The sequence below is a fragment of the Tachypleus tridentatus genome, chromosome 10 (assembly GCF_004210375.1).
Source record: "Tachypleus tridentatus isolate NWPU-2018 chromosome 10, ASM421037v1, whole genome shotgun sequence".
In the NCBI taxonomy this organism is placed as follows: domain Eukaryota; kingdom Metazoa; phylum Arthropoda; class Merostomata; order Xiphosura; family Limulidae; genus Tachypleus; species Tachypleus tridentatus.
Genome location: NC_134834.1, coordinates 97,705,601 through 97,730,888, shown reverse-complemented (window position 1 = coordinate 97,730,888; position 25,288 = coordinate 97,705,601). Strand labels below are relative to the sequence as shown.

Here is a 25,288-nt window from a genome sequence, read left to right as displayed (position 1 = left end):
GGTTTTTATAAAGGAACAAATTAGAAAGTGCATGTTTTGCACTTCCTACTGTTGACTTAAACATCCTGTAGTAGGGTTTCATCTTCCATTACAAATGATTATTCCAATACCCATGAAACTCTATATTACAGCATGACAAAAGTTTAATGTGCTGTATATATAGTTCATAAATGACAGCATGCTTAAACAGAGTGAATATCTTTATTTGAAAGAAAAAATATTATTATTATTACATTTAATAAAACCACTAATTAAATACAGACTTAGGTTATGGTAATCCCTACCACAGCATTAATAACTTAGATCAAGTGGAAAAGCTTTATATAGTTAAGGTTACTTGTATCGCATACAACATCCAGTCTTTAGATTCTTGGCACATAATCGAGTACACAATAATCAACTTAGTATCTTTTATCTAATGCTCTATTTTTAACTGCATCTAACACAAAAGCAGTACAGGGCTAGTAATTTATTATTCACAAAACACTCAAGTAGTACTTACATAACACTGATCTACTTAACATGCTAACTTTGATTGTTGACCATTAAGGTTGAGATTCTCACATTTAACTAATGAACTGAAGCCAATACTTACAATTAGTTTCAACAATGCCATGATAAAAATAAACTACCTTCAAGGCATGTTAACGATTTACTACAGCATAAAAATTTACAGTTTTGAATAAACATCAAGAGAAACTTACGTTGATGGAATGTTAAGTTGACGCAAGAATTACATGAACAGTTAGTGGGGCAAGCACAACCACTTAAAAGTTATTACCTTCACCAGTAGAAACTTAACCTTTAAGAAAAGGCATTAAGTAGTTGTGGCATTAGGGTTAATGCGAGATGGATTCACTACTGTAGAATTACATCAATCACTGGACAGTCTTCACTTCAATCCTACTTCCAGCGTTCTCGACCCTTGGTATCAGGCTGTCTCCTAGGTGATGCAGTGGAAGATGATCTTCTCACTGTAGGAATCTTGGTAGGTGGAGTGCCTTTAGTTCCTGTGGGAGTGGAGGAGACAGTGGGGTTTCGTACTCTGGTGGTACTGCTTGATCGCCTTTCGCCCGCGATACGCTTCCACGCTCTCTGCCGAGAGGTCACTTCCTGCTCGACTGGGGGGTCGACTGTTGTTTCGGCTTGGAGGACGACTAGACGACTTGGAACCTGTTATACATTAGGGCATATTCTAATCGTAAATCATTTTTTTATACACATTTGATTTTATAATTATGCTACTGAAAATGCTGAAAAAGCCCTTTCTAATGTACATCTTGAACAACAGAGTAGGTTCACTGAGTTACCTACTGAACTAAATAATTCAAAAATAATTTCATTTGTTACAGATACCCAGGTTATATTTTAGTGCTTTAATACTAGCACAATGGGTCCAAGTACCCTGCTCTATTATTTATCTCATAAACAGTAACAGTGGTTCCAAGTACCTTGCTTTCCTACATATCCCATTAATTCTAACAGTGGGTCCAAGTACCCTAATTGTCTCAGTAACTGTAACATTCTAGTAAACTTAGGATTAGTATTTCTCATGCTGCCATTGTGAAGTAATTTCATAAAGTTTATGTAAAGTATAAAAAAAAGTCTACAATAAATTTATTTCTAAAGCTTCTAAGTAGTGTAATAGTTCAAAACTGTGATATATTTTTTTGATTTAGAAATCACAATTTATTTAATTATCATATTCATATATAAATCAAAACATGAAGGTTCAGTTCTAGACATGAGACTACACTTGATAAAATTGTTAACAATGTTAATAAACAGAACAACTGATATCACTACAAACAAAGTAACTACCAGGTGTCAGTCGGTTTGGAGTTGTGGGTGTCGTGTTCTACCAGATCTTCCAGACTGGTCTCCTTCATGACAATTGAGCTATTCAAATCTGTGGTGCTGCCCGTTGTTCCTGAAGCACGCCTCTGACGAATGGGTACACTTCTTTCACTTTTTTCACGGATCTATAAAAACAAAAATCATATTTCACAATAATAAAGCATCATTCTATAAACAACTTATTTTATGGAAAGTAATAAACTTCTATGGTTTTCAGAGTACTTTCCAACAATTACTTAAGAAAATGAGTTAACTTCAAATAATGAGGAAGTTGATCTGAAGATGTGAAACAGATAGGAGGTGGTTAGGTTATACAAATGCAAGGGTGACAAAACAAGCAACAGGCAAATAATGGAATGTGTTATGAATATTACAAATGAAACCATGCATGAATATAGCACAAATAAACCAGATTAGCTGAAGAGAGTGCCAACACAGGGAGCAGCCAGAAACAGTAAAGGAAGACACAAACAAAGGCAAGCATGTCTTGTGCATCTACAAACAAAAGACGACTGCAAAATACAGCACATCAGAAGAAGAATATTTATCAAAAACAACAAAAGTTAGCCATAAACGTGAAGACAGCAGAGAAACGATTCAGTCTGTTATTACACAGATGGAAAAGGATACATGATGTCAAGTCATTCAGAATATAGAAGGAAACAGGGATATGTAAAGTGTTTAGATACATGATGTCAAGTCATTCAGAATATAGAAGGAAACAGGGATATGTAAAGTGTTTAGACTAAAGTAAAACATTTGAAACAAACTCACATTCTAAAATCAGATGAATTCAACCAAATTAGTGTACAGCAACTTTGGTTAGAGAGAAACATGAAGTGAAAATGCATCATATTTAAATTTATGTGATGTATCATTTTATTTTGACAACAGTTCATCAAACTGTGGGGCTCATTTTGAAGTCTATTTTATTTTATTCTTGAATACTTTTTCTATCAGTTCATGTGGAAGATGTCTAGGTATACTTGTGATGAGAAGCTAGACATTTTGTCCAACAAAAAACATTTCTTAGTGTTTACTGTAATCATATTAAGTGAAGGATATCAAACCTTAGTGATAGGACCAGTAGCAGACAAGGGAGCAGAGCTGCCAACCGAAGCTACCGCTCTGGGAGGACTGAGAAGCATTAGGACTGGTCTTGGGTTTAAATGGTGACAGTGACTGGCTGACTCCTTGGGCCAGAATAAACTGTTCTCTCAGCTCCAAGTTGGTGCGTCCTTAGCTACAAGAAATTCAGCATGCAAAACATAAAACAGCCAAACTAATGCTGATCTTTAAATCATAAAACTGGTACAGATAACTAATAAGTGCTGCTCAAGCAAAAATATATAAAATAACAAATCAAACAGCAACGTTTAGAAAACAAGACTGTTATAAAACAATAATTCTTGGTATACACTGGAATCGACCCATGCTGTGTTCCATCTTACATGCATTCTTATAACATATAAAGCAAACAAGATTGATCAAAATCGATTTCTAGTGTATTGACAAATTAAGTAACATTCCACATTATGTGCAATACCAGTTAAGTTGATATATCACTTAAAAAATGGCATTATTTATTTGATGAAACCACATAAATTACACAAACATCTGTTTTCATTAGCAAGTATAATTTATCACACCAAATTTCATGCACTGTAAAACAAACGGTTTAACAATGTACATATTTCAAACAAAAACCACACACCTCAGGGAAAGCTTAGTAATAACATAAAATTAAGATGAAAACATCTTGTAAAGATGATCCACAAGGAAAGTGCTGTTCAATGAGTAAGAAACAGGCTTAACTTTAAACATGATCAGGATCTCATGCATCATTAATATGGAGGTTTTTTTCCAGTCACAGAGGAGAGACAAACACTTCAAAGCCACATCATAAAAAATACATCTTGTGTTACAGAATATTAACAGATGTTGGAAGCTTCTTTGTCTTAGTGCCTAATTTGGTATATCCTACATGCTAAGCCTAAAAAAGTGTCTATGGTGAAACATGGAACTGGTGCGTATGAAAACTCCATACATATTTTGTTTGGTATTTAGTAAAATTGTGTAGGTAAGACATAAAACTACTTCCTTTTGTTTCTTCGTAAAGTGTGCTATTTATCCTGATTCATAAACAAAACTATATTGCTGCTTCTTTTTTGGCTGACTTGCTATTACAGGGTGGCTAAGCTACTATAAAATGTTCACTTCAAATAATAAGTAATAAAGTTTCTTAGATGAAACCCACTTGAATTAAACTACCCATTCCAGCAGTCTTCAGAATACAAAGTTGAAATAAGAAAGATCAGGTAAGACTTTATGAATAATTCCACCATTTTCACTAACTAAATATAATTCTAATTTGTGAAAAGGCCAGGGAAGATCATTGTTCAGTAAACAGTTTAGAAGGAGACTAAATGGGACACATTTCTTGGTACATGCTAGAAGCATAACTTTAGCACAAGTCTGTGCAATTTTGAGATGTGGTTTGGTAAAGAAAGATAACACTGTTTGATGGGAATAGGATTTGGTACAGACATTGTTCATGGTGCTCAGGACAAAAAACCACAGCCTTATATTTTACCTGTACATTTCAGTTGAGAAAAATTTCTGTTTATTCTTGTCACTTTCTCCAAGGATGCTACATAGCAAAAAGAGAGACAAGTCATAGCTATCAATTTGTCATTGTGTGTATCCACATGTCTAAACAAATATCAGTTGCACATTAACACTTCTCGTGTGAACAATGCTGGTATTCCGAGGTAGACATATAGCTGATAAACACTGTTCTTATGGTGTTTCATATCAACATATTTATTGTTCTTTATTACTCACAAATGTAGGAATGAGGATACATAAAAATTAATTTTCACTATATCAGTTTTTCATTAACTTATATATTTATGAGTAGTAATAACTACATGTAAATAAAACGCAAACAACACATTAAAAAAATAAAACTATGACAAAAACAAGTAAAAGTATAATAAATACAGCTTCAAGCAGATAATTCTGTCTCATTCATTTTAAAATTACAATCAACAGAAATGTACAAAAATATTCCACAACACATACTATTTTAACATAATAAAAAGTGTTACCTCGGCATGGGTCATTCTTTACCAAGAATTCATCTAATGCAACCCATCCACCACCCACACGCACCATAACAGTACTACGCAAGATACGAACAAGTCGAAGTTTCTGGGAATCTCCAAACTGTAAAAAAATAGATATAAAATTAACAACAGATATTGAGGTTCAACTTGATAACCTCTTGGTCTTACATCATTTGTGGTAAGTCTGATGATTCACAAATATCTAACAGTAGAACACAAACATACTTAGTGTAACTGGTGATTACTGTTACATAATAATAGTGTGACTAACGATTACTGTAACAGTAGAACAATTAACAGACTTAGTGTAACTGGTGATTACTGGTACATAATAACAATGTGACCAACGACTACTGTAACAGCAGAACAACTAACAAACTTAGTGTAACTGGTGATTACTGGTACATAATAATAGTGTGAATAATGACTACTGTAACAGAAGAACAATTAACAGACTTAGTGTAACTGGTGATTACTGGTACATAATAACAATGTGACTAACGACTACTCTAACAGAAGAACAATTAAAAGACACTGTAAATGGTGATTACTGGTACATAATAATAGTGTGACTAATGATTACTGCAACAGAAGAACAATTAACAAACTTAGTGTAACTGGTGATTACTGGTACATAATAATTGTGTGACTAAGGATTACTGTAACAGAAGAACAATTAACAGACATAGTGTAACTGGTGATTACTGATACATAATAACAATGTGAATAATGACTACTGTAACAGAAGAACAATTAACAGACTTAGTGTAACTGGTGATTACTGGCACATAATAACAATGTAACTAATGACTACTGCAACAGAAGAACAATTAACAAACTTAGTGTAAATGGTGATTACTGGTATATAATAACAATGTGACTAACGATTACTGTAACAGAAGAACAATTAACAAACTTAGTGTAACTGGTGATTACTGGTACATAATAATAGTGTGACTAACGATTACTGTAACAGAAGAACAATTAACAGACTTAGTGTAACTGGTGATTACTGGTACATAATAACAACAAATAAACATAGTGTAACTGGTGATTACTGGTACATAATAACAACAAATGAACATAGTGTAACTGGTGATTACTGGTACATAATAATAGTGTGACTAATGATTACTGCAACAGAAGAACAATTAACAGACTTAGTGTAACTGGTGATTACTTGAACATAATAACAGTGTGACCAACGACTACTGTAACAGAAGAACAATTAACAGACTTAGTGTAACTGGTGATTACTGGTACATAATAACAGTGTGACTAACGACTACTGTAACAGAAGAACAATTAACAGACTTAGTGTAACTGGTGATTACTGGTACATAATATTAGAGTGACTCAGGACTACTGTAACAGAAGAACAATTAACAGACTTAGTGTAACTGGTGATTACTGGTACATAATAACAATGTGACTAAGGACTACTGTAACAGAAGAACAACTAATAAACTTAGTGTAACTGGTGATTACTGGTACATAATAACAGTGTGACTAAGGACTACTGTAACAGAAGAACAACTAATAAACTTAGTGTAACCTGTGATTACTGGTACATAATAACAGTGTGACTAACAATTACTGTAACAGAAGAACAATTAACAGACTTAGTGTTACTGGTGATTACTGGCACATAATAACAATGTAACTAATGACTACTGCAACAGAAGAACAATTAACAGACTTAGTGTAACTGGTGATTACTGGTACATAATATTAGAGTGACTAACGACTACTGCAACAGAAGAACAACTAATAAACTTAGTGTAACTGGTGATTACTGGTACATAATAATAGTGTGACTAACGACTACTGTAACAGAAGAACAACTAATAAACTTAGTGTAACTAATGACTACTGGTACAATAGAATAACAGTTAAATAACTATTAGACTTCATGGTACTTATGATTAACAGTAAGGTAAAATATTGTCACATCATACTGTTCTAGATGCTGTGAATAACTATGTATAGATATGTACTGAATTTTATAAAAATGTTCTATGAACATGGCTGGAAACATACCCTATATTTTCCCTCTCCAACTTGATACACCTTAAATTTGTGATGACACATGCACTTAGACACCTGCCTCATCACTTCATCTTGGATTCTTTCTGCGTCAGTTGGTGGCTGGTTCTGAGTGGGAGAAAAGGAAAGTTTGCACATATGAAAGTGTTGATAAATGATAGGGAATACAGAACCAAAGTGTTGTGTTAACAAAGTTTCTATGAACACCATAAGGACATTAGAATACAGAACCAAACAGTTGATTAAACAAGGTTTCTATGAATATCAAATGAGAACGAGAAAAGAGAGTGAATCAACTCAGCAAGTACATTGTTGACTGTTACAGAAAAATAACTCTTAGAGAGTCAATACTGATTACACAGGTTTACTTATAAACTCTGGTTACACTTTGATACAGAATACATATTACAAATTTGGTACAATTTGTTCATAAGTAAAGAAAGCAGACCTAAAAAAAAATCATACTTTTTACTACAATATTTCAAGTAGGATAAACATTTTAACTAGAGTTAACTGTATGTCTAACACTACCAAGTTTCAGTTTAGACATGTAAGTTAAGAGCATGTGGTTTGATAAAATGGAAACCATTTATGTGCAATCAATATCCCAGAAAACTAATACTTTATACTCAGTAGCCAAGCTTAAGACTGAATACAAAATAAAAATGAAGCTACCTTCTAAATGTTCATGAACAGCTCAACATCACACTTGTTTATAAATATTTCTTTCCCTTCCTTCATACTCACATCTCTGTCTGGTCTCAGAGTATCAAGATACTCCTTGTGGTCAATAAAACCATCACTGTTCCGATCAAAGATTTGGGCCACTCTCTCCATTTCTAACCGACTCGTGGGAAATTCTGAAATAACAGAAAATATATTATTGAGAAGAAAAAGAGATACATCTCTCTGAAATTATATGATGAAAATTTATTGAACATACTGAGGTTAAGGCTGTGTTGTTGTGTGAATATACAACAAACAATACTTTAAAACTTACTAGAGTCAAGAATTCCTTCAATGAATTCTTCCTGTGTCACCTTGGCATCATTGTCCTTATCTATTTTTCTAAAGAGATCCATAACTCGAGATTTCTTGTTATTCATCCAACTCAAGAACTGAAACAAATTACTACACTGTTAAAATAATAATTAATTTCTATACCTTTTTATGGTTTATTTTTGGTTTATAAGATCATTAGTTTAAACTCTATTTTTCTTGATATTTACAAATTTCCATGAAATCTACATTAAATTTATTTAAGTTGTTTTATACCAAGAACAACAAATAATTAATTAATCCAAGTTGTACATTAATTAATACTTTCATCAAGTCTACCATACATGTAACAACAAATTACCACAAAGTTTTAACATAGAGAAGTAAAGATCTACGACTCACTCTTTTTCTCCATTCGTCAAAGTCAAAATTCTTGATTCTCTCAAGCTACAATAAAATTGAAAAAATATGATATTAAATCATGTGTAATTCTGCAAAGTGAAACTTTTGAAATTTTAATCAGTGATGTCGAGAAAACCCACTTGTAGAGAAAAATATATACATAAAACAACTTCGTTTGGGTTGAGAAAATTTTTTACTTAGAGAAGCAAATAACGTTTCAACCTTCTTCAGTCATCGTCAGATTCACAAAGAGAGAGGTAACTGACAGGAAGCTGACCATATGTTTGAAAGGGGTTGTGTAACTAAGTGTCAGAATGTAGAAAGCGGTGTTAGATGTTTGAATATATAATTTTATATTATTTATTATTATTATTTTTAATATATATTCAAACATCTAAGCGCGCCCTCTACATTCCGACACTCAGTTACACAACCCCTTTCAAACATATGGTCAACTTACGGTCAGTTACCTCTTCCTTTCTTTGTGAATCTGATGATGACCGAAGAAGTTCAAAACTTTGTTTGCTCCTCTACGTAAAAAATTTTCTCAACCCAAATGAGCCATTTTTACATAAATATTTTGAAATATTAAATCAAATCAACTTTAGTAATTTTAAAAAAAAAGATATAACCAAACACTTTCTTTTTAATGTTTATGTCAAATGGTTTTTCAATTATTTAACATAACTGCTACTATTCTACACTGAAACAAATGCTTTAAAAAATCCAGTCATCTACTCAGGAAAGAAATATTGTCATTCTTACAGAACCAAAGATCAAATTCAGAGAGAAATCAAAGTGTAATAATTCTTACAGAACCAGAGATCTAATCAGGAGAGAAATCAAAATGTAGTCATTCTTACAAAACCAAAGATCTAATTAAGAGAAAAAAAAAGTAGTCATTTTTACAGAAACAACAGTTTACCAGAGTTATATTGGAGTGTAATGTGGACACATTCAATACAAACATTCTGTGTGGAAAATGTGAAGACTTGAACCCAGGACATATGACGTAAACCAATGGCTATTTGGCAACAGAGCTTGAATCCAGTCCTAATGACCACAATACTGAAGTATGCTGGGTGTTATATCTATAACCATGACATGAATCACAACATTTGGATTCCACTTGACTAAATAAGAAAGTGATGTCACCATCCAGCCACCATTACTACACTATGTGGTGTCATGGTGACTGAAATAAGTCTTTGAACTTCACAAATAAACAAACGTTCAACCTAAAGTACAGTCTACATAATATATTAAAACAGTTAATTTTTCTAAGTTTAACTTCAGATTTCCCAAACAGTCTGTAAAAAATTCCCAATATATCTAGTAAGTGAACTACTTCAGTAAAGTAAGTTTTATACACCATCCACATAAGTAAATATTACTGCTAGAACTGTTTATCTTAGTAATGAGGTGCTTTTTTTCATATTTAATTTCACTTTACAAGAAAACCACCATAAATCTCTGACCATCAAAAAAACAAAATAACGTCTCACTTCTGCAAGATAGTTTAGCTTGTCCTGCAGGCGACGCTGACGTTCCATAGCCAACAACCATACATCCTTCCACTTCTCCGAGAGTTCTCTGGCTCGAGGATTTTTAATTTCTGGGTCTCCAACAGAATGAGATTTCCTGTTCAGTATATAACAGTTTGATGTCAGATGCATTATAAAGTTACAGAACTTTACAAACAGTACGAAACACAATAACAGAAACTTCTTATATTCTATTCATAGGTAAGAAAATTTGTGAGTATTTAGCTATTTATACCTCAGCAACAGAAGGATATAGTTTGAAACAATATCAGATGCTGATTTCAGTCACAAGTTCTTTCAAGAAGAAATAAATGCACTGCTGGGCAAAATCTTAAGGTCAGTGAATATAAAGAAACAATATACATTTCGTGTTGTTAGACTAAACCACTTATTTGATTAGAGCTTTGAAAGATGAAAATAAGAAAAGGGAAAATAAAAAACTTTTTTAGCATTTAATAGGGAAAATGTGAATACTATGAAATTAGCCTAAATACTAGCTGGTCAACAGTTTAAGACCATACTGAAACGAAGCGTTCATCAGTAAACATGTAAAGAAATTTAGTCATTTGTGTTCAAGCATTAACATTGTTAACATCTCTCACTGACATCTCCTGTGTTACATTGGGTAAAAACATGGCAAAGGCTAAAAAGTTGACAGAGTTTGAATGTGGCAGAATTATCGAGCTGCAAAAGCAAGGTCTCTCTCAATGTGCCATCGCTGGTGAGATTGGGTGTAGTAAAACTGCTGTTGCAAATTTCTTAAAAGATCCTGAGGGATACAGAACGAGAATATCATGTGGTTGGCCCAAGAAAATTTTGCCAGTGTTGAGCAGGGGGATTCCACGGGTTTTCCGGCAAGACACCAGCCAGTCATCGAATGAGATTAAGGCCCTTACGGACACAGAATACAGCTCAAGAACAATAAGACAGCATCTATGAGAGAAAGGCTTTAAAAACCCTAAGCATCTTCAAAGACCATGCCTCCTTCCACACCAAGAAACAGCTTGGTTAAACTTTGTTGAGAAGCACCAAACATGGGATGTAGAAAAGTGGAAAGAGGTTTTGTTCTGTGCTGAGAAAAAATTTAACCTAAATGGTCCAGATGGCTTCTAACATTACTAGCACGATAAGGATATCCCTTCGGAGACATTTTCTACACAACACAGTGGAGGAGGCTCCATCATGATCTGAGGTGCTTTCTCCTTCCATGGAACAATGGAGCTCCAGGTTATATAAGTGTGTCAAACAGCAGCTGGCTACATTGGCATGTTGGAGAGAGCATTCTTATTGACTGAAGGCCCTCGCTTGTGTGGAAATGACTGGATCTTTCAGCAGGACAATGCTGCAATCCACAATGCCCGCAGGACAAAGGAATTTTTCATGGCGAATAACGTGATTCTTTTGGACCATCCAGCATGTTCATTCGAACTGAACCCCATTGAAAATGTTTGGGGATGGATGGCAAGGAAAATCTATAGAAATGGACATCAACTCCAAACAGTGCATGATCTTCATGAAGCCATCTTCACCACTTTGAATAACATTCCAGCCAGCCTTCTGCAAATGCATATATCGACCATGCCAAAGTGAATGTTTGCAGTTATTCGCAATGACGGCCATGCAGCTCACTACTGAGACCTATGTTGGGCATTTCCTACCCTGTTTGGGACTTCTTTTTGGTATGATCTTAAACTTTTGACCAGTTAGTATTTAGGCTAATTTCATAGTGTTCACATTTTCCCTATTAAATACTAAAAAGGTTTTTTATTTTTATTTTCCCTTTTCTTATTTTCATCTTTTGAAGCTCCACTCAAATAAGTGGTTTAGTCTAACAATGCAAAATGCATATTATTTCTTTATGATCATTGGCCTTAAGATTTTGGCCAGAAGTGTATAACGAGGAAAGACAACATCCTCTTTGAGTTATTAAACCAAATTTTCAGAGAATAAAACTAAAGTTAAGGTCACATTAAATTAAGAGCAAAATCATGTGAAACTGGATCGTGAAAAGCCGAGAGTATAACAGCTGATGTACAGATGTGAAATAAGCATAAATACTTTGCCATAAAGGGCTGTGATCAAGTACAATTGTGACTAAAAGAAAACAGAGTGTAATAAATAATATCATACAAACCTCTACCTATAAAAGGTTTAAAACTTACAAGTATGAAGTGGATTCTTTTGGTGATTAAATTTTAATGTGACAGGTATATTAGATTCAGTGACATTTATGTTGAAGCTTGAAGTGTTAATGCTATCAGTAAAATATAATTATCAGTGTGACTCTCATTAAAGTTATCAGTGAAATATAATTATCAGTGTCACTCTCATTAAAGTTATCAGTAAAATGTAATTATCAGTGTGACTCTCACTAAAGTTATCAGTAAAATATAATTATCAGTGTGACTCTCACTAAATTTATCAGTAAAATATAATTATCAGTGTGACTCTCACTAAAGTTATCAGTAAAATATAATTATCAGTGTCTCTCACTAAAGTTATCAGTAAAATATAATTATCAGTGTGACTCTCACTAAAGTTATCAGTAAAATATAATTATCAGTGTCTCTCACTAAAGTTATCAGTAAAATATAATTATCAGTGTGACTCTCATTAAAGTTATCAGTGAAATATAATTATCAGTGTGACTCTCATTAAAGTTATCAGTGAAATATAATTATCAGTGTGACTCTCATTAAAGTTATCAGTGAAATATAATTATCAGTGTGACTCTCATTAAAGTTATCAGTGAAATATAATTATCAGTGTCACTCTCACTAAAGTTATCAGTGAAATATAATTATCAGTGTGACTCTCACTAAAGTTATCAGTGAAATATAATTATCAGTGTGACTCTCATTAAAGTTATCAGTCAAATATAATTATCAGTGTGACTCTCATTAAAGTTATCAGTGAAATATAATAATCAGTGTCATTCTCATTAAAGTTATCAGTGAAATATAATTATCAGTGTGACTCTCATTAAAGTTATCAGTGAAATATAATTATCAGTGTGACTCTCACTAAAGTTATCAGTGAAATATAATTATCAGTGTGACTCTCACTAAAGTTATCAGTGAAATATAATTATCAGTGTGACTCTCATTAAAGTTATCAGTGAAATATAATTATCAGTGTGACTCTCATTAAAGTTATCAGTGAAATATAATTATCAGTGTCTCTCACTAAAGTTATCAGTAAAATATAATTATCAGTGTGACTCTCATTAAAGTTATCAGTGAAATATAATTATCAGTGTGACTCTCATTAAAGTTATCAGTGAAATATAATTATCAGTGTGACTCTCATTAAAGTTATCAGTGAAATATAATTATCAGTGTCACTCTCACTAAAGTTATCAGTGAAATATAATTATCAGTGTCACTCTCACTAAAGTTATCAGTGAAATATAATTATCAGTGTGACTCTCATTAAAGTTATCAGTGAAATATAATAATCAGTGTGACTCTCATTAAAGTTATCAGTGAAATATAATTATCAGTGTGACTCTCATTAAAGTTATCAGTGAAATATAATTACCAGTGTGACTCTCACTAAAGTTATCAGTGAAATATAATTATCAGTGTGACTCTCATTAAAGTTATCAGTGAAATATAATTATCAGTGTGACTCTCATTAAAGTTATCAGTGAAATATAATTATCAGTGTCTCTCACTAAAGTTATCAGTAAAATATAATTATCAGTGTGACTCTCATTAAAGTTATCAGTGAAATATAATTATCAGTGTGACTCTCATTAAAGTTATCAGTGAAATATAATTATCAGTGTGACTCTCATTAAAGTTATCAGTGAAATATAATTATCAGTGTGACTCTCATTAAAGTTATCAGTGAAATATAATTATCAGTGTCACTCTCACTAAAGTTATCAGTGAAATATAATTATCAGTGTGACTCTCACTAAAGTTATCAGTGAAATATAATTATCAGTGTGACTCTCATTAAAGTTATCAGTAAAATATAATTATCAGTGTGACTCTCATTAAAGTTATCAGTGAAATATAATAATCAGTGTCATTCTCATTAAAGTTATCAGTGAAATATAATTATCAGTGTGACTCTCATTAAAGTTATCAGTGAAATATAATTATCAGTGTGACGCTCACTAAAGTTATCAGTGAAATATAATTATCAGTGTGACTCTCATTAAAGTTATCAGTGAAATATAATTATCAGTGTGACTCTCATTAAAGTTATCAGTGAAATATAATTATCAGTGTGACTCTCATTAAAGTTATCAGTGAAGTATAATAATCAGTGTCATTCTCATTAAAGTTATCAGTGAAATATAATTATCAGTGTGACTCTCATTAAAGTTATCAGTGAAATATAATTATCAGTGTGACTCTCATTAAAGTTATCAGTGAAATATAATTATCAGTGTGACTCTCATTAAAGTTATCAGTGAAATATAATTATCAGTGTGACTCTCATTAAAGTTATCAGTGAAATATAATTATCAGTGTGACTCTCACTAAAGTTATCAGTAAAATACAATTATCAATGTGATTCTTTTTCTGCTATGCCCAACTTAAGTGCATGCATATATATACTTACGATAGTGTGGATATTTTATGTGTGGGTCCAGCAGAGCTGTTACGACTTGAACGACGGTCATCGTGTTTTCCTCCCTTTTCTTTGTGAGCTGGTTGAGTTGGTTGGTGTTTTGACTTGAATGCTTTAGTAACTCGATCAACATCTGGTTGACGTTGGGTCATTTCTTTAATAAATACCTTAAAGAGATTAAAGGTTAAAAGTTATTTAAAGTTTGAAAATGATGACTTCACACAATTTAATCAAAACAAAACAGCTTCACACATTGGGATTTTTATATTATTTGTTATTACATTATATTCTGAATACAACTATACTCCTAACATTATTTGTTATTACATTATATTCTGAATACAACTATACTCCTAACATTATTTGTTATTACATTATATTCTGAATACAACTATACTCCTAACATTATTCGTTATTACATTATATTCTGAATACAACTATACTCCTAACATTATTTGTTATTACATTATATTCTGAATACAACTATACTCCTAACATTATTTGTTATTACATTATATTCTGAATACAACTATACTCCTAACATTATTTATTATTACATTATATTCTGAATACAAGTATACTCCTAACATTATTTGTTATTACATTATATTCTGAATACAACTATACTCCTAACATTATTTGTTATTACATTATATTCTGAATACAACTATACTCCTAACATTATTTGTTATTACATTATATTCTGAATACAACTATACTCCTAAAATTATTTGTTATTACATTATATTCTGAATACAACTATACTCCTAACATTATTTGTTATTACATTATATTCTGAATACAACTATACTCCTAACATTATTTGTTATTACATTATATTCTGAATACAACTATACTCCTAACATTATTTGTTATTACATTATATTCTGAATACAACTATACTCCTAACATTATTTGTTATTACATTATATTCTGAATACAACTATACTCCTAACATTATTTGTTATTACATTATATTCTGAATACAACTATACTCCTAACATTATTTATTATTACATTATATTCTGAATACAAGTATACTCCTAACATTATTTATTATTACATTATATTCTGAATACAAGTATACTCCTAACATTATTTGTTATTACATTATATTCTAAATACAACTATACTCCTAACATTATTTGTTATTACATTATATTCTGAATACAAGTATACTCCTAACATTATTTGTTATTACATTATATTCTAAATACAACTATACTCCTAACATTATTTGTTATTACATTATATTCTGAATACAACTATACTCCTAGTCTCTATATCCAAATATAACAAGCTAATTTTAAGAAAGTTTAAAATATTCTAAGTCATAATTATTACAGTCATACATTAGTCAAGAGGCATCAAATCCAAGGAAACTCTTGCACTGTAAACAGGAAACTTAACATGGGCAGTTATAAATGGACTCAAGCCACACCTCATGTTCCTTGATCAGTTGTTCAAGAGGAGGAATCTCATCCGGTAGTGGTTCTGCTTCTGCTGCAGTTAGACTAGACTCTGCTCCAATCAACCACGCCATAAGTTCTTCCAGGAGATCAATGATGTCCTTCAATGACCGTAAGTGGTCTTGAAGTTTCTGCTCTCTCTGCTTAGCCCACAGTGATACCTAGTGGATACAGCCAATACACAAATTATGATTATCCTAGTCAAACAGAAAAGAGCCAAGAAAGCTTATGTTTTATTTTACAAAAGTAACTTACAATGTTAATGGTGTCATTAATAAATTTAAAAAGATTAAAACAACTGCACATTTTATAATTCAACTGTAATTATAGTTCTTGATTATAAGATTGCATCGTAAAAACTGATATGTTTGTATAGACTGTTCTGTAGGTTATTTCTCCCACTGAAATTATTCAGAAACTTTTACTGTAACATTGGTCAAAGCCTTTAAAAGGTAATCATTTCTCATCTTGTAATTTGACTTCTAACAATATTTGGAAAGCAGCTTTCATGCTAGCCTACCTCTTCCCAACGAGACTGGATAATAGTGATCCAGTGACGAATAACAGAAATTCCATCTGGGTGACACTTTTGGAGAATCTCTTGAGCAAGGCTTATGGTATTATCCTTGTTAACTTCCTGTTCAGTCATTTCCTTCAAGAATCTTCTGTGTTCTTCTAATTGTTGGCGAGTGGTTTCCTCATCATCTGGAAGAGGCCCTGCAAATCTAAGTTTCATCTCAGCATCAGACAGCCATTCGAGCAGCATGTGAACAGCCTTGTGCAGCTCTTCAGCCTGGAGAAGAGAGAAAACTAAGACTGTGAAAACATAATACACATGTCAATAGCCACAGATGAGCATTCGTTAGCAAACTTATCTTATACAAGTAAAATATGTCACCATAGTAAAAATTAGGCTTAACAATCCTCCTCAAGAAGTAACTAAGTTATTTTTATTATAGTTTGCATTCCTGATAGCTTTTGGAAGTATCCAGTAAATTTCAGAAATACAAGATAAAAAAGAAACTATTGCAATAGGAAATAACTTCAAAACCAGAAGCTGATTACAATTTATTTAAACTTTAGTGTATTGTCCACCAGTCCAATGTTGTGTTTAAGTCTCATAACTGGAATATCTTTCAAGTACACACAACAGTACATTTAAAACTGGTTAATGTTTTTTGATACAGCTCACCTGTCTTAAAGCATCATCCAGACGATATTGTTTCTTGTTAGTCAACTCCACAATCTCTTCCCACTTAGCATTAAGTTCATCCATCTGACTTCGGATGTGATCGGCATCATCAGGAGAAGCTGTCTGAAGCAGCTCGTTTGCTGTCTTAGCAACAGAGTCTCTGTTGTTTGACCTGTTCTTCAGTTCATCTTGAAAACTCTATAGTTTTAAAAACATAATACTGTACACACCAACATGACTATTACCAACTGAAACATAACAACATGATACTGTACACACCAACATGACTATTACCAACTGAAACATAACAACATAATACTGTACACACCAACATGACTATTACCAACTGAAATATAACAACATAATACTGTACACACCAACATGACTATTACCAACTGAAATATAACAACATGATACTGTACACACCAACATGACTATTACCAACTGAAACATAACAACATCATACTGTACACACCAACATGACTATAACCAACTGAAATATAACAACATAATACTGTACACACCAACATGACTATTACCAACTGAAATATAACAACATGATACTGTACACACCAACATGACTATTACCAACAGAAACATAACAACATGATACTGTACACACCAACATGACTATTACCAACTGAAACACAACAACATGATACTGTACACACCAACATGACTATTACCAACTGAAACACAACAACATGATACTGTACACACCAACATGACTATTACCAACTGAAACACAACAACATGATACTGTACACACCAACATGACTATTACCAACTGAAACACAACAACATAATACTGTACACACCAACATGACTATTACCAACTGAAACACAACAACATATACTGTACACACCAACATGACTATTACCAACTGAAACACAACAACATAATACTGTACACACCAACATGACTATTACCAACTGAAACATAACAACATGATACTGTACACACCAACATCACTATTACCAACTGAAACATAACAACATGATACTGTACACACCAACATCACTATTACCAACTGAAACATAACAACATGATACTGTACACACCAACATGACTATTACCAACTGAAACACAACAACATGATACTGTACACACCAACATGATTATTACCAACTGAAACACAACAACATATACTGTACACACCAACATGACTATTACCAACTGAAACATAACAACATGATACTGTACACACCAACATGACTATTACCAACTGAAACATAACAACATGATACTGTACACACCAACATGACTATTACCAACTGACACATAACAACATGATACTGTACACAGATAATTATCACCAAATGAAGTGACACATAACAATTATACTGTACACAGATAATTATTACCAAATGAAGTGACACATAACATGATACTGTACACAGATAATTATTACCAAATGAAGTGACATAACAACATGATACTGTACACAGATAATTATTACCAAATGAAGTGACACATAACAATTATACTGTACACAGATAATTATTACCAAATGAAGTGACACATAACAATTATACTGTACACAGATAATTATTACCAAATGAAGTGACACATAACAATTATACTGTACAGATAATTATCACCAACTGAAGTGACACATAACAACATGATACTGTACATAGATAATTATTACCAACTGAAGTGACACATAACAACATGATACTGTACATAGATAATTATTACCAACTGAAGTGACACATAACATGATACTGTACACAGATAATTATTACCAAATGAAGTGACACATAATTATACTGTACACAGATAATTACTACCAAATGAAGTGACACATAACAACATGATACTGTACATAGATAATTATTACCAACTGAAGTGACACATAACATGATACAGTACACAGATAATTATTACCAAATGAAGTGACACATAACAACATGATACTGTACATAGATAATTATTACCAAATGAAGTGACACATAACAATTATACTGTACACAAATAATTATTACCAAATGAAGTGACACATAACAATTATACTGTACACAAATAATTATCACCAAATGAAGTGACACATAACAATTATACTGTACACAGATAATTATCACCAACTGAAGTGACACATAACAACATGATACTGTACACAGATAATTATTACCAAATGAAGTGACACATAACAACATGATACTGTACACAGATAATTATTACCAAATGAAGTGACACATAACAATTATACTGTACACAGATAATTATTACCAAATGAAGTGACACATAACAATTATACTGTACACAAATAATTATTACCAAATGAAGTGACACATAAGAATTATACTGTACACAGATAATTATTACCAAATGAAATGACACATAACAATTACACTGTACACAGATAATTATTACCAAATGAAATGACACATAACAATTACACTGTACACAGATAATTATTACCAAATGAAGTGACACATAACAACATGATACTGTACACAGATAATTATTACCAAATGAAGTGACACATAACAACATGATACTGTACATAGATAATTATTACCAAATGAAGTGACACATAACAACATGATACTGTACACAGATAATTATTACCAAATGAAGTGACACATAACAACATGATACTGTACACAGATAATTATTACCAAATGAAGTGACACATAACAATTATACTGTACATAGATAATTATTACCAAATGAAGTGACACATAACATGATACTGTACACAGATAATTATTACCAAATGAAGTGACACATAACAATTATACTGTACACAGATAAATATTACCAAATGAAGTGACACATAACAATTATACTGTACACAGATAATTACTACCAAATGAAGTGACACATAACAACATGATACTGTACATAGATAATTATTACCAACTGAAGTGACACATAACATGATACAGTACACAGATAATTATTACCAAATGAAGTGACACATAACAACATGATACTGTACATAGATAATTATTACCAAATGAAGTGACACATAACAATTATACTGTACACAAATAATTATTACCAAATGAAGTGACACATAACAATTATACTGTACACAGATAATTATCACCAACTGAAGTGACACATAACAACATGATACTGTACATAGATAATTATTACCAACTGAAGTGACACATAACAACATGATACTGTACATAGATAATTATTACCAACTGAAGTGACACATAACAACATGATACTGTACATAGATAATTATTACCAACTGAAGTGACACATAACAACATGATACTGTACATAGATAATTATTACCAACTGAAGTGACACATAACATGATACAGTACACAGATATTTATTACCAAATGAAGTGACACATAACATGATACAGTACACAGATAATTATTACCAAATGAAGTGACACATACAACATGATACTGTACATAGATAATTATTACCAACTGAAGTGACACATAACATGATACAGTACACAGATATTTATTAGCAAATGAAGTGACACATAACAACATGATACTGTACATAGATAATTATTACCAAATGAAGTGACACATACCATGATACTGTACATAGATAATTATTACCAAATGAAGTGACACATAACAACATTATACTGTACACAAGTGACTATTACAAAATAAAGTGACACATGACAACACGATACTCTACACAGATAATTATTACCAAATGAAGTAACACATAACAACATGATACTGTACACAGATAATTATTACCAAATGAAGTGACACATAACAACATGATACTGTACATAGATAATTATTACCAAATGAAGTGACACATACCATGATACTGTACATAGATAATTATTACCAAATGAAGTGACACATAATTATACTGTGCACAGATAATTATTACCAAATGAAGTGACACATAATTATACTGTGCACAGATAATTATTACCAAATGAAGTGACACATAACAATTATACTGTACACAGATAATTACTACCAAATGAAGTGACACATAACAACATGATACTGTACATAGATAATTATTACCAACTGAAGTGACACATAACATGATACAGTACACAGATAATTATTACCAAATGAAGTGACACATAACAACATGATACTGTACATAGATAATTATTACCAAATGAAGTGACACATAACAATTATACTGTACACAAATAATTATTACCAAATGAAGTGACACATAACAATTATACTGTACACAGATAATTATCACCAACTGAAGTGACACATAACAACATGATACTGTACATAGATAATTATTACCAACTGAAGTGACACATAACAACATGATACTGTACATAGATAATTATTACCAACTGAAGTGACACATAACAACATGATACTGTACATAGATAATTATTACCAACTGAAGTGACACATAACAACATGATACTGTACATAGATAATTATTACCAACTGAAGTGACACATAACATGATACAGTACACAGATATTTATTACCAAATGAAGTGACACATAACATGATACAGTACACAGATAATTATTACCAAATGAAGTGACACATACAACATGATACTGTACATAGATAATTATTACCAACTGAAGTGACACATAACATGATACAGTACACAGATATTTATTAGCAAATGAAGTGACACATAACAACATGATACTGTACATAGATAATTATTACCAAATGAAGTGACACATACCATGATACTGTACATAGATAATTATTACCAAATGAAGTGACACATAACAACATTATACTGTACACAAGTGACTATTACAAAATAAAGTGACACATGACAACACGATACTCTACACAGATAATTATTACCAAATGAAGTAACACATAACAACATGATACTGTACACAGATAATTATTACCAAATGAAGTGACACATAACAACATGATACTGTACATAGATAATTATTACCAAATGAAGTGACACATACCATGATACTGTACATAGATAATTATTACCAAATGAAGTGACACATAATTATACTGTGCACAGATAATTATTACCAAATGAAGTGACACATAATTATACTGTGCACAGATAATTATTACCAAATGAAGTGACACATAACAACATTATACTGTACACAAGTGACTATTACAAAATAAAGTGACACATGACAACATGATACTCTACACAGATAATTATTACCAAATGAAGTAACACATAACAACATGATACTGTACACAGATAATTATTACCAAATGAAGTGACACATAACAACATGATACTGTACACAGATAATTATTACCAAATGAAGTGACACATAACAACATGATACTGTACATAGATAATTATTACCAAATGAAGTGACACATACCATGGTACTGTACATAGATAATTATTACCAAATGAAGTGATACATAATTATACTGTGCACAGATAATTATTACCAAATGAAGTGACACATACCATGATACTGTACATAGATAATTATTACCAAATGAAGTGACACATACCATGATACTGTACATAGATAATTATTACCAAATGAAGTGACACAATTATACTGTGCACAGATAATTATTACGAAATGAAGTCACACATAACAACATTATACTGTACACAAGTGACTATTACAAAATAAAGTGACACATGACAACACGATACTCTACACAGATAATTATTACCAAATGAAGTAACACATAACAACATGATACTGTACATAGATGACAGTTACCAACTCAAGTAACACTGTTGACAGAGTTGTTTGTTGATTTCAGATATTTGCATAAAGTTACATAAGTGCCATCTCCTCATCTTAATTAATTTTCAACAGACAAACACTGAAACAGTAGCTATTTCCAATATTTGGACTACTCTAACCAAGTTTATGGATTTCACCATTACTCTTATATCCTCATGTTCTCAAAGCATGGAGTATGATTTTGTGTTAATGGGTCCTAAACCATGGACCCTTGACCCACAGTCTAATACACTAACCATTATGCTACAACTGGCTCTACTGATAACAGGAATATTTTTAGTTTATTAAGGCATTTCACATGATGTTTGACAAATTATAAATTTTCCTTAGAAGGTACATATTCTTCTGAACAAGCACTGCTATTACATTTTTAAAGTTAAATAAGTTTTATGACACAGTTACACACTAAGTTAACTTATGGATATACTATGTTTCAGGTTAAACCATCTTTTTTTACATATTTCTGTTGTTATCCTAAATAGGGCATTACTACTGAATTCTGTGGTATGTCACACTTCAGAAATTTAGGGGTGGTCAATATGTTTAGCATTTGATTCATGATGTTAGAAACATGTTGATTTAAGAAATTAATCTAACACAAAAATAGGAAACAATATAACTTAAGAGCTTTCAAAAGGTCAACCTTGCTTCTTCAAAAACAAACTAGGACTGACCATGTAAAAACATTTAACTGATACTGCTATATGTCAAATTAAGTACATTTCTAAAATGTTTCATGCACTTTATTTCATTAAGTAAATCAGGATAATTCACTAATGTAATGTAATGAGACTTTTTTACCTTAAGTACCTTGTAAATGAATATGGTTTTAAAACAACTAATTTACAGTATTCACCATTCTAATTAATAAGTAGTGTTCACATTAATTTCTAGTTTAAATTCAATAGTAAATTTTTATATCTGAATGTTTCTTATTTAAATATTTCACTTCTCAACAAAACTTTGACTGAAAAATTATAAATATATTTTTAGCAATAACATTTGCATCATTAGCTTTTAGTTTCTGTTCTTTGTAACAATTAGAAAAAATAATCACAGCAGGTGTAAGTTTAGATCCCATATGAATGTCATCACTGTTATAACATGTCGTGTGTTCAACATAAAATGTGACTCCTTAGTTCTAACTTACATGAACTTAGGAAAACACATGCCCAGAAACCATTATCTGAAGAGGGAGAAAAACTCTTTTTTGAACATTGACCAACTGTTTCTTGTAGTTCATGTTCTATACACATCAAAAATCTTACTATAATGGATGTAGGGTGTATGTACATATCTATTTATGTATGTGACATAAATACGATGTGGTACCACCTATTAAATGTTAGCACAGGTCACACATAAAACAAAGCTTCATTTAAACTTTAAACTCTGCAAAAGATGAAAACTAAAAACAGGAACCTATAACATATACACTATTACATATTATACACTACGAAAAATTTATTGAAAACAAAAGGATAGTAGTTATTAATATTTGAAACTATTAGTCTTACAGGAGAAATGAACTTGACAGAAACTGTACAAATATTCCTGTGTCTCACGACACCAGTGATACTAATAACAAGTAGAGAGAGAGGATTAAGTAAAGCTTGTATTAATACGCCAACAGAATTCAGTAACACCACTACTTCTGTAAGCCTTGAGAAGCCTGTATTAAACCAACAGTAACACCACTACTTCAGTAAGCCTTGTGAAGCCTGTATTAAACCAACAGTAACACCACTACTTCTGTAAGCCTTGAGAAGCCTGTATTAAACCAACAGTAACACCACTACTTCTGTAAGCCTTGAGAAGCCTGTATTAAACCAACAGAATTCAGTAACACCACTACTTCTGTAAGCCTTGAGAAGCCTGTATTAAACCAACAGTAACACCACTACTTCTGTAAGCCTTGAGAAGCCTGTATTAAACCAACAGTAACATCACTACTTCTGTAAGCCTTGAGAAGCCTGTATTAAACCAACAGTAACATCACTACTTCTGTAAGCTTTGTGAACCCTGTATTAAACCTGTATTAAACCAACAGTAACATCACTACTTCTGTAAGCCTTGAGAAGCCTGTATTAAACCAACAGTAACACCACTACTTCTGTAAGCCTTGAGAAGCCTGTATTAAACCTGTATTAAACCACTACTTCTTAATCTTGTTCTTAATCCAATGATTAGTTTTACTCCTCCTACCTTATGCTGGTCCACCAATGATGTCACTGTGTCCAAATCACCATGAACAGGCTGGTCAGTAGCTAAAGTGTCTTTAGCTTTGTCCAACCATTCAATCAAAGCCTGTATAGCATCTTTAAATTGCCCTGAGAACAATAAGGCTTCTTCTAGCATTCGCTGTCTGTAAAAATAAAAAAACTACTTATTAAAGACAGCCATAAATCAA

At 31.8% G+C, this 25,288-nt stretch overlaps 1 pseudogene across 1 annotated transcript in view; it reads right to left on the bottom strand.

The window, feature by feature from the left end:
• Positions 1–182: 182 nt before the first annotated feature.
• The window catches only part of LOC143228421 (microtubule-actin cross-linking factor 1-like), a 70,000-nt pseudogene continuing 44,894 nt past the window's right edge, over positions 183–25,288 (bottom strand). Inside the window, exons 33-47 of the transcript XR_013015329.1 lie at positions 25,084–25,243; positions 17,225–17,422; positions 16,553–16,825; positions 16,005–16,193; positions 14,555–14,730; positions 9,938–10,073; positions 8,433–8,477; positions 8,032–8,149; positions 7,779–7,891; positions 7,026–7,139; positions 4,968–5,085; positions 2,953–3,095; positions 1,822–1,982; positions 1,452–1,555; positions 183–1,173 (exon numbers count right to left, since the gene is read on the bottom strand). The product of XR_013015329.1 is annotated as a microtubule-actin cross-linking factor 1-like (transcript). The remainder of the gene's footprint in view (positions 1,174–1,451; positions 1,556–1,821; positions 1,983–2,952; positions 3,096–4,967; positions 5,086–7,025; positions 7,140–7,778; positions 7,892–8,031; positions 8,150–8,432; positions 8,478–9,937; positions 10,074–14,554; positions 14,731–16,004; positions 16,194–16,552; positions 16,826–17,224; positions 17,423–25,083; positions 25,244–25,288) is intronic.